We start from the raw sequence: 14446 nt of genomic DNA on the forward strand, positions 1-14446 counted from the left end.
TGACACTCATTCCTCTTCCTCTCTGTCTCTCTTTGTCTTTGTCTCTCTCTTTGTCGCTGACTTTGTCTCTCTCTTCGTCTCTGTCTCTCTGTCTCTCTGTCTCTCTGTCTCTGTGTCTCTCTTTGTCTTTGTCTCTCTCTTTGTCGCTGACTTTGTCTCTGTCTCTCTGTCTCTCTGTATCTCCCTCTCTCTCTCTCTGTCTCTCTCTCTCTCTTTGTCTCTCTGACACTCATTTCCATTCGTATGTGTGTGTTTATTCTCTACAGTGACAGAAGAGACCAGGGTGAGGCTAGGTAGTGAGCATCCATTCAGTTGGGTCAGACGTGGGTTAGATAGTGAATACAGAGACTTGGTCTCTGTATGGTCGTGATAATCAATTTAATAAAGAGGGACACACACACACACACACACAGACACACACACACACACACACACACACACACACACACACACACACACACACACACACACACACACACACACACACACACACACACACACACACACACACACACACACACACACACACCCTACCGTCAGCACAAAAAAATAATTGGTGATTTGGGTCAGGACTTTGAAAATTCTGACAATTATTTGTTTTCAAAGCCGGAGGCCCACACAAATATTGACTTGCAGGTTTAATTAAAAGGTTTCCAAATTCTTCTTTTCCATCTGTTTAAGGAACATGAAGTAAATTCCGTTGATTGTATATTTTAGTATTTTGACTCATTGGTTGAAGCTCCATCCGGCTGAAAAGCTTTGGTAATATGCCTTTAGATTCATGTTCCCCTGATGAAAGGCGGTTCTGGAGACACTTCGGAGGGACTTCAGGAGAAAATAACACCATTATTTTTCGGACTGCAAAGATATATTTTTAATAAGCTTGATACTTCCAAGCCTTCTGACCGTTAGTGGTCATGTGGAGAAACTCAAACCAGTTGGTTTATGTTTGGATAATGGTTTCACCTGGTGAGCGGGTCTAATGCAAACCGAGGCTTTGTGGGGGTTGGCTGTCTTTTTATAGGGGCGGTCAGGGAGTTTGGTGTTGCTTCAGGGCCACATCATCCTTAGATTTAAATCATTTGATTCATAATTAATCTTAAATATACGAATTATAAACTTAATTTAAAACTAAGTCAACGTGGGATTTCGTGACAGGATGTGTTGAGCGGCTGCATATTTGATGAAGATCCTTTTCATTTGTCCCAGACGGGGACAGTGGGGGGTCTTAACGTAAGACCCCCACGCTAATTAAAAATGAGAATAAGAAGAATCCAAATCTAAGCTTTGCCTTGCAACACTACAGTTCCCATGTGCTCCGTGGTGGCTGTGTGCGGGGCGATTGTCCCGAGTCGACCTCATAGTGCGTACATCTGTAAGGCAGGGGCCTTGTTTACCACGCTTTGTGACGAGGGCTCTCTTCATCACCTTTTCTTACCTTTGCAGCTCTCATCCTCGCCCCTCTCTCCCTCTCACCCTCGCACCTCTCTCTCTTTCTCCCTCCCTCTCTTCCTATGTCCCTCTATCCATCTCACCCTCGCACCTCTCTCCCTCTCCACATCCCTGGCCCTCTAAGAGTGGGAGCACCTTTCCTCTTCCCAGAGGCCCCTTGTTGGCTGTGGGTGGTGGTTGTTCTGAGTCGACCTCATAGTGTGTACATCTGTAAGGCAGGGCCCTCGTATCCCCCTCTAACCTCACTGAAGCCAGCTGCTGAAGACCAATCAATGCAAGTCGGAAGCGGGTGTTTCTTGGCTCAGTGGAGGCAGAATCGGCTCCGCGGACATGTTAACATTAGTTTGATTAAAAACAGCATCGGAGCGCTGAGTGTGGTTACATTGATATTAAAACACAGTCGAGTTTCTGGCTTCAGAATCGGATGCGTTTTTAAAAGGTGAACGTCTGGGGTCTCGAACCGTGAAATTGAAGGTCTTCCAGTGTTGATAAAAAGAAAGAATAATAACAGTTTCATGATTAGTTTTCTTTGTCTAAATCTGTCATTTTGTGTTACCGCACGTCTTGATAAAAAAAAAAAAAGACAAAACAAACACAATTGAATCATTTCACAGCTTGGCTTTGGCAGGCTGCGTTTGTTTTCATCAGTTCAAACGTTCACGGCTCGCGTCGGTTGATCGGTCTTCATCTCCCTCTGTCCCTCCTAATAAACCGCTCATGTTTGTGTCTGGCTAACGATGGGACTTCCCACGCACTCCCCAGCCTTCTCTCCTCGTTGAAGTGACCCACTCCAAACAGTCTCCTCAGCCCATTCTTCTCCCCTTATGCGGCCGTCCTCATTGCCTAATCGTTAACGAACAGCCCATAATCAAATGAGAGCCGGCTGATGGATGACCTCGTCCACGTGTGTGACCCCTCTCCCCGAATCCCCCCCCTTGTCCGAGCAACCCTCCGCCAGCCGGCCCGAGGCCATCGATCCGATCGATCCGGACCAGTCCATCGTTCTGTATCGCTCTACCAGCCTCTCCTCTTCTATTGGCTGGAGAGAGGAGCTGGGCCAGTGAAATGGTAAATAGACGCTTTTCTAACCAGTGGCCACTTAAAGCGCTTTACAATATTGCTTGACATTCACTCATTCACACACATTGACACAGCGACGGCGGTGTCAACCATGAAGGGCGACAGCCAGCTCGTCGGGAGAAGTTAGGGTGAGGCGTTTTGCTCAAGGACACCTCGACACACAGCTAGGAGGAGCCGGGGATCGAACCAGCAACCTTCCGGTTACAAGTCAACCCCTCTCTACCGCCTGAGCCCCATGCCGGGAAGGGTTCATGGAAACCAGCGGAGCGAGTAACCCGCTGGTCTTTAACAGCCACCGTGGCTCTCACATGCCCACAGATACTTGTGCACACGCATGCACCCAGTCATGCATGCTCTCATCACCGTGCTACAGCAGAGCTTCTGGGAGGACATGGAACAGAGTGGACTATGACCAGGAGCTAGGGACCAATTCCAGCTTTGTTGAACTTCTTGCAACTTGTGTTCTACTGAAGAAATCTCACCAGTGGTTGAGACTTCAGAAGGGATTTCATTAATTTTGTATGTTTACACTGGCCACTCTGCACGGTGCTGATTTGAAACCTTTACACACACCTTTTTTAGAGCCTAGTTTGTGTAAAAAGACAGCCAACCCCCAAGAAAAGGAAATACTGTTTACCCAGACTTGCGTTCTTTTGCTCTTCTGCTGTTAGAGTTTGTATATTGATCTAAAGCCTGATTTGTGAGGCACAGACACAAATACACACTCACACTGACACACAAATGATCTTTAAATGCACACATTCACAAACGCATAAATTCACACACACATACTCGTGAAGCCCAAAGCATTCAGAGCGTGAATTTTGCTTCATATTTGTAGCGTATCCTAAGAAACGAATGGGATTTTTCCGAGAGGAAAAATATTTTTTTTCATGTCTGTCCCCACACAGCCGGGGCTAGGGGATAAATACGCGCTCACTTTTTTTCAATTACTCTAACAGACACACGCACGCACACACACGCACGCACGCACGCACAGACAAACACACACACATCCCTCAGCGAGCAAGAGAAGAGCTCTTACGGTATTACATTCAAACGTTCATGTTAATTAAACCAATTTAATCGAGACGAGACTATCCTTAAACGTCTGCTGAGACTAGTGGGTTCAACATCTCCCTTACCCACAATCCCTTGCTGCTCCTGTCAGCAGCCCATCATATTTAAAGAGCCCTGATTGGTGCGTTGTCGGTGTTACGGATGACCTCGTCACAGACGCGGGGGCGATGACTCATGTTCTGCCTTAATTGACTCATCGGTTTGCTACGTTGCCATGGTTCCCCCTCCTCACCGACGGACGGGGTACACGTTCGGTGACATTTGGCACGGTAATTGCGGCGTTTTCCGAGAGCTCTTAGCAGGCGCCGCAGGCGTGGAGCGACGCCTGCCCTTTAACGGCCCGTCGTTGGGGGGCGACCGCGCCGAGTCCCCCGTGAAGTGAAGTTAATTTAACCGCGGCTTCGTGTGTTTAACAGCACGGCGTCCCAGACGTTGGTTTGGATTTAAAATTGCCGAGTGAATGGCAAGATGCAGTAGAATGTTTGGCTTGTTGCTAGGTTACCATACCGACTCCAGGATTCCGTGATGATGTACAGAGTAGAAGATTTTTTATTTAGCCGGTTAGTGGACAGGGGGTGTTGGGAGTGGTCTTCATCATAGATTGTTAGTTAGGGAGTAGCATCAGCTGTGGATGTTTCTATGCAATGGGGGAAAGTCTAAATCTAAATCTAAATTTAAAACTCCCCACTTATCTTGGTGTTCGTTGTTGTTGGCTTGTTCGGTGCGTTCCACCCTCTCTGGTTTTACAGGGTTAACCATAACCCTAAAATCCCGCCCAAGTTGATTTTACGATTCGTGTTGAGCTCAGAGGTTGATGGGCTTTAGTTCAGCCGATAAATCACAAGAACGCAGGCTGCGTCGGACACATATTCTGTAGTGTTAGATTAGGTTTCCTTTTGGTGAGGCTAGGTCTGATACAGCAGTGGTTCTCAAGTGGTGGTACGTGTACCCCTAGGGGTAATGCAGGGGGTACTTGGAACATAAAAAATATATGCATGTATTGTTTTTTCTGTGTAAGTTTCAATTCTGAAAGCTAGACGCAAAAACATTATTTATGTTTATTTTCTCCCCCCAAAACATTGTGCCGGTGAAGGGGGTACTCGGCTGAAAAATATCTTAGAGGTCGTACAGAAAAAGTTTGAGAATTTGAGAATCAATTTATCCACCCATCCATACTCTAAAACTATAATATAAGGTATGGTCTGGTTTAAAAACACAGTTGAGCCTTTCAGTGGATGGCTAGATGGAATTGTTAGAAGGATGTCCTTACCTGCCCCTGAAATGTGCTGTCGGTAAGATTTAACAGCTGTTATTTGAGTGTAATTTATTAGAAATGGCCAAGTCATCCTTCAGTTATAAGTGAGGGAAATGCGTGTGAGAATGTCTGTTTCCGGGGGACTGCGCTGACCTTGTATTGCCAACCTTGATTTTAGACTGCTCCTGGCTCATCTCTGACCAATAAGGCCATCACTCCCGTTATTGGCTCAGATAATCCATCTTCCCTGTCTATCAAAGGAGTGTGAAATGCAATTCTTTGGTTGGATCATTGCTGGTGATAATTTTTTCCCCACTCTCTTGACAAGCCTCAAATCGTACCTACTGCATCTTTAATGTCAGGTATCGCTGTTTACTTTCCACTGCAAGATTCTGTTTGACTAAAATGGTCTCTTAAAGGGGATATAGTGATGGGTGGATTGGATGGTTGGATGGTTTGATGGTTGTGATAATGGCTAGATGTATGGTTTGATGGATAGTTTAATCTTTATTATAAAGGGCTAGATGTATGGTTTGATGGATGGTTTGATGGATGTAATAAAGGGCTAGATGTATAGTTTGGTGGATAGTTTAATCTTTATTATAAAGGGCTAGATTTTCTGGTTTGATGGATGGTTTGATGGATGTAATAAAGGGCTAGATGTATAGTTTGATAGAGGGTTTGATGATGTTTAATGGGTTAGATGTATGGTTTGACGGATGGTTCGATGGATGAATAACGGGCTAGATCTATGGTTTGATGGATGTTATAAAGGGCTAGAGGTATGGTTTGATGGATTGTTTCATCTATATTATAAAGGCCAAATTTATGGTTTGATGTATGTAATAGTGGACTAGATGGATGGGGATAGATATGATAATGGGGGATATTTACATTAAGGTGGATGGAGGAATATTCGGGGTGGATGCAATGATGCAAGAATAACTACCCGACTAGAGGGCAAAGCTTTTATAATCCTGAAGTTTTTTGCCAAGAGTTCAAACCTGACCATGCTTTCAAATTCAGATGAAAAGGAACCATGGCGGAAATAAATCATTTCTCTTTGCTTCCAAGTGGCGCAACAAGTTATGTTTGTTTCAGCCGCAGATGAAGCCAAATGTAAAAGGTAAGGGAGGCATTGAAAACACTTACAAATGTTATTGGATTTCGTCCTGTGGCGAGAGAGAGCGAGGGAGAGACCTTGAGAATGCCGGTGATGAAAGATGAAGGGAAGTGGTGGGGGTGGTGGGGGGGGGTCAAGTGTTTGCAAGTTGACTGCTGAGGGGATAGTAATAATCACCATGGCAACCTGGCAGGAAACTGTAGCGGTCGGTGAAGAGTTCAAAAGTAAACAAAGTCCTCCAACTGTGTGTGTGTGTGTCAGGGATGTGTGACAAATAAAAATACATGTCACAAAGTTGCCTTTGGCCATTGTCATGGGGATTACATCTCTGTTCCGATGAAACGCCCAAAACGATTTCTTAAATTCCCCAGTGTTCTCATTCCCGCTGAAACAGTGAGTTCACTGGCTCCGCATCTGCCCAACTACAAGGTTTGTGTGTGTGTGTGTGTGTGTGTGTGTGTGTGTGTGTGTGTGTGTGTGTGTGTGTGTGTGTGTGTGTGTGTGTGTGTGTGTGTGTGTGTGTGTGTGTGTGTGTGTGTGTGTGTGTGTGTGTGTGTGTGTGTGTGCAGGTGCGGAAATGAACGTTCCAGGAACATTATAACTGCTGTTTCTCTATCTTATAACATGAGGACAATTATTTTAGCCCTTTTGAATTGGTGCGTCAGGCAGTTAAAAGAGACATTTGTTTGATAGCGTCATCTAAGGCACCTGTTATTGAAAACATTATGTTAATTTGTAGAAACGAGAACAAATTAATGCGTTTAGGCGAGTAGACGGTATCACATTTTTCCTATTTCATCTCAGGAAAACAATGTTAACGCGAAACATTTAACATTTCTTCTTTTATAAATGAGTTCAAATGAATGAGTTTTGTAAACAGGCTCATATTTTTTTTTATAGACTTTCATTAGTACCACAAAGATAATTTGGCCTATATTAGCCTTTTATATTGGAATCATCTTGTATTCATCAGAGCAGCACTTTTAATATAAAAAGCAGTCATTTATTTTTAAACGTTCAGGTCGAGGTTGGAGTATACCTAGAGAGGAATCGATTCAAAGGGCATCCTTCAGCGGGATTTCCAGACCTACTCAACGTCATATGATATTCAGTCGTTCGTATTATTTTTACTGGTCTGCCTGCTTTCTGCTTCGTTACTGCATGCCTGTCTGGGCCACAGCAGTGGGAGGACAGTGTTGTCTAGAGCGTTCATTTCTCTGTTTCGCAGTTCGTCTTTCATTTCTGTGAGAAGAGATAAGTATCCAGCAGCATGAGCAGGTTGTTTTAGAGGGATTTGGAACGGTGTCGTTTTCCAAGCATTCCCTCGGTTGTTTGCTTCGGGCTCGGAGGCGCCACCATGATATTCCCAGGAAACCAGAAAAAGTTTCAAACCGTGCCCCGGAAACTCTCTTTTGAGTACGATGTCTGTTTTCCATCGGTGAGATCGAGCGTTGTTCCATACATGTGCGGACTGCGGTCTGCAGCGCAGACATCGGCCCGCTGACTCCACTTCTCTGGGACTCTTTCATTGTCTGTCTGTGTCTCTGTCTGTGTCTCTGTCTCTGTCTCTCTCCCCCTCTCCCTCCCCCCCCTCCCCCGGACGGTGCACCCTCAACCGGTGAACGGATATTAACACTTAGTCTGAGTCCGGGGAGCTAATCCAGGCTGGTGCAGCCGCACCACGTTCCGCCCACACACACGGGAATATTTCCCTGGGCTGCAGCGCCAGACCGTGTGGTTCTAGCGGTAGAAGGCTCTGGAAGGTGGAAGTGTGGGAGATGGGAAATGTTGGCTTAATATGAGAAGCGAGCGGCCGCCTTAGATGGCCCCCTGGGTACAAAGGGCTCCGTTTGGACACACCTGACAGACATCCAGGGTCAGAGAGCGCTTATGACAACGTCAGCGGTTGCAGACTGATTGCTGGTCAGTTTGAACATGGAGATGGAGAATGAGGAGCAGGGAGGGCGAGGAGGTGTTGGATCCCTCGGTATCGTTTTAGGCCGGGAACGGGAGGCTTCTGCGTGGATAAATCCGATGGGAAAAAATAATTCATCAATAATCAGCGATTGTCCTTCAAGGGTATTCAAACTTGGAGAGAAGTGTCGGGGTGTCTTGCATCATATCTCACACACACACACACACACACACACACACACACACACACACACACACACACACACACACACACACACACACACACACACACACACACACACACACACACACACACACACACACACACACACACACACACACACACACACACACACACACACACACACAACCCTACCTCCCTCTCTTGAAGTTAACATCTTTGCGTATTCTACAGCGAGTGTCTGATTCAAGAGACAGCCTGAACAGAGATATAGCCCTGGCCCTAAACGAAAGGAAAGCATGTACCTGAAGTGCAGCAGAAGCCATTACATTGCCTTTTGATAGTGGACGGGGAAACAGCTCAAGCAGGGTTTTCCTTCAGATGCAACAGTCGACCGCTCCAGTGGAGCTGAGGAATTAGTGTAAACCAGCAGCAGGCTGAGAGAGTGAGAGACCATGGCGAGAGAGTGAGAGAGAGAAAGACAAGGGGAGGGAGAGAAAATAGACTAAGATGGGAATCCGTCTTTCATGCTGACCTGATTAACCTTGATGGAGGAGAGGGTGTGAGGTACACAAACTGATGCTTTCTGGAGCTCTCTCTCTCTCTGTCTGGGTCTCCTTCATTCTCTCTAATTTTTCTCTTTCTCTCTCTCCCTATCTATGTATTTTTCATTCCCTCTCTCTCTCTCTCTCTCTCTCCCACTCTGAGTCTATTTCTTTCCCTCCCTCTCTCTCTCTCTCCCACTCTGGGTCTATTTCTTTCCCTCCCTCTCTCTCTCCCTCTCTTTCTGATGCTCTATCGTTCTTCTTTCTTCTGCTCTATTGCTTGTTTGGATGCCGAAGATTTTTCTTGGGAAGAGATTACATAACACACACACACACACACACACACACACACACACACACACACACACACACACACACACACACACACACACACACACACACACACACACACACACACACACACACACACACACACACACACACACACACACACACACACACACACACACACACACACACACACAGAGAGCAACACACACACAGAGCAACACACACACAGAGCAACACACAGAGCAACACACAGAGCAACACACACACACAGAGCAACACACATACAGAGCAACACACATACAGAGCAACACACAGAGCAACACACATACAAAGCAACACACAGAGCAACACACATACAAAGCAACACACATACAAAGCAACACACACACCTACGTGTAACAAGACACACATACCACCTGTACGCACACAGGAACGTGTGGCTCACACTTGGTATTTGATCTCTGGCACTCTGTGACGGGTTTGAAGAAGCCAGGTTTCAACTATATGTCAAGTCTTGGTTTAAGTTGTGCGCTTTGTGGGTGATTCATGAGAGAGGCTGATGTCGGTGATATTTCCTTCGACGCATCGTTTCATTTGCATCATACAGTTTGCCAAAAATGTCAGTTCATTTATTTTTTGTCTATTTTTAAACGATACTTTTGTTATGCTTTTCAATTCACTTTGCGACATATTGTGTGTAACTAGGTTATGTTTTATTTAAATCTTTTCTTTCTTTGTACTTAATATTCTTTCTACTGTAATCTCGGGTTAACAAAGTACTTCTATTTCACAGTATATCTCGGTAACTCTTCCTACATGCCATAATAAGCTATCTATGAATCGTGCGATTCATGTCACAATATTAGCGCAACCCCTTATTGACTATTCAAACGCGGTAAAAACCTACTTCTTCATATCCAACCCTTCGCTCCCAGACGGCTGTAGACACAACATGGAGGCTAAAAGGCATCTGGGCTGATCCACAGGACTCCTGTGCCTTGAAAGCGCAGTAAAAATGCAGTCCATTTACGTAAGGGTTAGTGAGTTTTGGTAAGGGTTGTTGTGTTGAAGTACATTTAGGCATGTATGTTTTGAATTGGTAAGTTTCGGCGGTGGGTTAGAGATAGTTGAGTTGAGGTAAGCTAAGGTCGTGTTGAGTTGAGGTAAGGGCTCGGTGTGTCTTAAGTTATGGGTAGGCCTCTGAGGGAGAGCAATGCTTCATGGGGAGTTTTGACAGTAGAATCCAATCTTTCTGCGACCCCACACCAGAAGTTAATTTCCAGCTCCTCGCTTCCAGAGTGAAACGGCAGCAGAACTGTGGAGAGATTCAGAGAAATGCGACTGTCAAGAAGTAATCCATCATGTGTGAATAATCACAGGGGTTATTGAATATTTTTAGATGAGGTTAATTACTGGACTATAAAAAGACAGAAATGAAAGCTTGTCGTGTGTAAATGTGTTTTATATTTCTCTCTCTATCGCGCGATCTCTCCACATCTCTCTCTCTCTCTCGCTCTCGCTCTCGCTCTCGCTCTCGCTCTCGCTCTCGCTCTCTCTCTCGCTCTCTCTCTCTCTCTGTCACACCGTCTCTCTCTCCGCTCTCTCTCTCTCTCTTTCTCTGTCTATCGCTCTCTCTATCTCTCCACCTCTCTCTCCCTCTCCGTCTCTCACTCTCTCTCTCCCTCTAACATTCTTAGTCTCTCTTTCCCTCTCCGTCTCTCTCTCTCTCTCTCTCCCCATCTCTTTCGCTCTCTCTATCACTTTATTTCTCTCTTTCTCTCCGTATCTCTCCCTCTCCCTTTCTGTCTCTCGCTCTCTCTAACTCACCCGGTCTCGTGGTCACGGTTGAAGGGAGACGTGGTTTCAGGGCTGTGTCACCAGCGATGTGCGTTCTGCTCTGACCTGATGCAACTGGGAGCAATTGAACTAGTCACGTTGTAAGACTGCGGCGATGGAGGTGTCTTACATCAGATACTGTACGCACTGTACGCTCTTCAGATCATCTGTTCAGACACACAGACACACTGCCGCACAGACACACGGAAACACACGCGGACACGCACCGACACACACACAAAAGCTGCGGACGCTCGCACGCACACGTGTGTTTTAATCATGTCCCGCTTTAGCACATCAGGACAACATGAACACACTCCAATAAACACACTTTTCACACACACCAACTGGAGGCTGAGCCTGTCGGCCACACACTCAGGGTGTGCACACACACACACACACACACACAGACACAGACACACAGACACACACACAGACACACACACACAGACACACACACACACACATACACACACACACATACACACACACACACGCATACACACACACACACACACACACGCATACACACACAGACATACACACACACACAGAGACACATAGACACACACACACACAGAGCCACAGAGAGAGAGCGAGACATACACTGAGAGACACACATACAGATACAGAAACACACTCCCACTCATACTGCCTCAGGCCATCAGGACCCATGCAGAGGCGGTCATATTGGCAGCGCTACAGAGCCGTCCCGGTCTCATGGCCGGAGCGTCCCACTCCCAGCTCTGACCCCGGCCAGCTCTGTAATGATAGCTGTCCGTGTGTCCAAGTCTCCCTGGGCGTACGTCACTGTGTGGAGGCCAGGCGAGTTCATAGTAAAGTAGGAAAAGTAGAGCGTGCCATATAGGCTCAGTGCTGGTCGTAGCGACCCGGGTTTGAATCCGGCCCGTGGTCATTTGCTGCATGTCCTCCCAGCTATCTATCTCCCATACCTTCCTGTATGGGAGCATAAAAATACCCAAAAAGTCACAAAAAATAAAGGAAAGTAGCGAGCTGTGTAGCACCTGAACGGCGAAGCAATCTCAAGGCAGGTTGTGGGTGTTTATTTTTCAGTGTGCGCATGTTGTTTTGTTTAGGTAAATAAAGCCTCAGCACTCGCAGAGGTATCACTGCACCGTCAGCGGATGAGTACAGGTGGTGGTTTGACTGAAGGTAGTCCCGAAAGAACTAGCCGCCTTAAAAACCCCAAACTGTTGTGTATTTTTGGTTCCCCTTGCTGTGTGAACGCACAAGAGAAATCCCTTGAACACTGCCGTTTTTGAAATGCTGCGAATTTCACTTCAAGCTATGCTAGAAGCTACCCCCTGCACTGATGCTCGTATTAACTCGACACACGCCGATTAAATTGTTGTCAATCTTTCCGTCTGGAAAGATGAGATGGGGGGGGGGAAGACCAAAATACAAAATTTTCAACAGCGTCCAATTTTCTTTTCACCCATTTCCTTTTTATTCTAGGTTCGTTTGAAAGAGTTGTGCACTCTCCTTCTCTCTGTCGTGTCTCTCGAAATGAATTATTAATGATGAAAACATTTCAATTCGAAGAAAACACATTAGTCCACACTCTCCCTTGTCTCTCTCTCTGTCCTTCCACCCACACACCCATGTCTGTCTGTCTGTCTGTCTGTCTGTCTGTCTGTCTGTCTGTCTGTCTGTCTGTCTGTCTGTCTGTCTGTGTCTCTCTCTCTCGCTCCATCTCTCTCTATCTCTATCTCTCTTTTATCTTTTCTCTCCCCCCCTAGTTGTGCTCCACAGTGAAACGCTTTCACTATGCATTTCCCCCCTGGTGTGTGAGTGCCCCCCCCCCCCCCCCTCTGTCTGGAGGTAGGGGGGGGGTTCCCGCCGTGGGTGTCTCCCTCTCTGTTATCCTGACGACGCTAGTATCAATTATCCCGCAGAACCTGAGGAGGTTCTAAAGTTGGTTCATGACCCCGCCCCCCTGCTAACTAAACCACCGTGGAGGAGTGTGTCCGTGGCGGAACGCCCCTCTCAGAGAAACACCGACTCCCAGAGTGCTGTGTGCGTCCTTAGTTGTCAACTACGTTGGCCATAGCTCCTCTGCCCCAGTGTGGGGAGTCTCTCTGTCTCTGTCTCTCTCTCTCTTTCTCTCTCTCTCTCTCTCTTTCTCTTTCTCTCTCTCTCTCTCTCTCTCTCTTTCCTCTCTCTCTCTTTCCTCTCTCTCTCTCTCTCTCTCTCTCTCTCTCTCTCTCTCTCTCTCTCTCTCTCTCTCTCTCTCTCTCTCTCTCCTCTCTCTCTCTCTCTCTCTCCCTCCCTCTGTCTCTCCCTCTGTCTCTCTCTCTCTGGCGTTTGAAGTCTCGTCGGAGGCCAACTCTTCCTGGCACATGGCGATTCAGACTGTCACATGACAGACAGCACACTGGCTTATTGTGGCCTATATTACGGCCACACACTCCCACTCCCTCCCTCACTTTCTGTGTGTGTGTGTGTGTGTGTGTGCGTTTCCCAGTTAGGGTGAAACAGATTGGTCACCTAACATGGTTGCTGTTGCTGCCCTGAGCAGAGGGCAGATGGCTCCCAGCGCCACTCTTCCTGTGTGTGTGTGTGTGTGTGTGTGTGTGTGTGTGTGTGTGTGTGTGTGTGTGTGTGTGTGTGTGTGTGTGTGTGTGTGTGTGTGTGTGTGTGTGTGTGTGTGTGTGTGTGTGTGTGTGTGAGAGATCATTGTATGTGAATGTGGGATTGTGTGGGTGTGTCCGTGTGTGTTGATTGTATGTCAATGTGGGTTTGTGTGTGTGTGTGTGTGTGTGGGGTACGTTGTGTGTCTGTGCTCCATGCATGTGGAGAGAGACGCGGAGGGATGGTCAGATCACATCAAACCAGGTCAGATGATGCTGATGAAGAGGAATGAGATCAGGATCCACAGCCTTGTCCACTGGGATCAGGACTTGGATAAAGCTCCATTCTTCGTCCATTTCATGACTTTTCAAGGCGTTTTAAAATCAGTCACTATAAACAATACATTTTTGTTAAAAATATATACATTAGACAACCCACCTACTGATATATACATGTATACATGCATATGCATGCCTAGTCCTATCGTAACTACATACCCTGTTTGAATACAGTAGATTTCCTATTGTATATATTTGTCTTGTCCCGGCCTCTCTTTCGATGCTTCTGCAGGAGTAGTTCCTCCTCTGACCACAGAGGGCACTGTTGTCCCATGCTCCTCCAGTACAATCTGTCACCACCTCCCTCCCCACACACGCCAGCCCACACATACATGCACGTATACCCTGGCTAAAAAAGTGTACACACACGCACACACACACGCACACGCACACACACAGTGTCCTTGTTGTTTTGATGAGCTATGAAGGATCCTAGTTGAGCTTGGAACCCGTCCCCGATAATCTTCAGAGGACTCGGGACCCAGGGTCTTGAGACCCAGCAGGCCTCCTCCCCATCCACATCTCGTCCCCGTCTTCTTCTTTCTCTTCTCCTCTTCGCCTCCTCTCCTCCTCCTCTTCGTCACCGTCTCCTCTACTCTTCCTCCTCTGAGGCCTATACCCAAACAGAGATTGAACTCAACTGTCCTCAACTGTACTCAACTCGTCTGTCCGTCCATCTCTCTCTGTCTGTCTGTCTGTCTGTCTGTCCATCCATCTCTCTCTGTCTGTCTGTCTGTCTGTCTGTCTGTCTGTCTGTCT

General features: G+C 46.7%; 1 protein-coding gene across 1 annotated transcript in view; it reads left to right on the forward strand.

The window, feature by feature from the left end:
* Window positions 1–14446, forward strand: part of tbc1d22a (TBC1 domain family, member 22a) — a 100001-nt gene that overhangs the window by 5650 nt on the left and 79905 nt on the right. The window lies entirely within an intron of this gene.

The sequence above is a fragment of the Gadus chalcogrammus genome, chromosome 19 (assembly GCF_026213295.1).
Source record: "Gadus chalcogrammus isolate NIFS_2021 chromosome 19, NIFS_Gcha_1.0, whole genome shotgun sequence".
NCBI lineage: Eukaryota > Metazoa > Chordata > Actinopteri > Gadiformes > Gadidae > Gadus > Gadus chalcogrammus.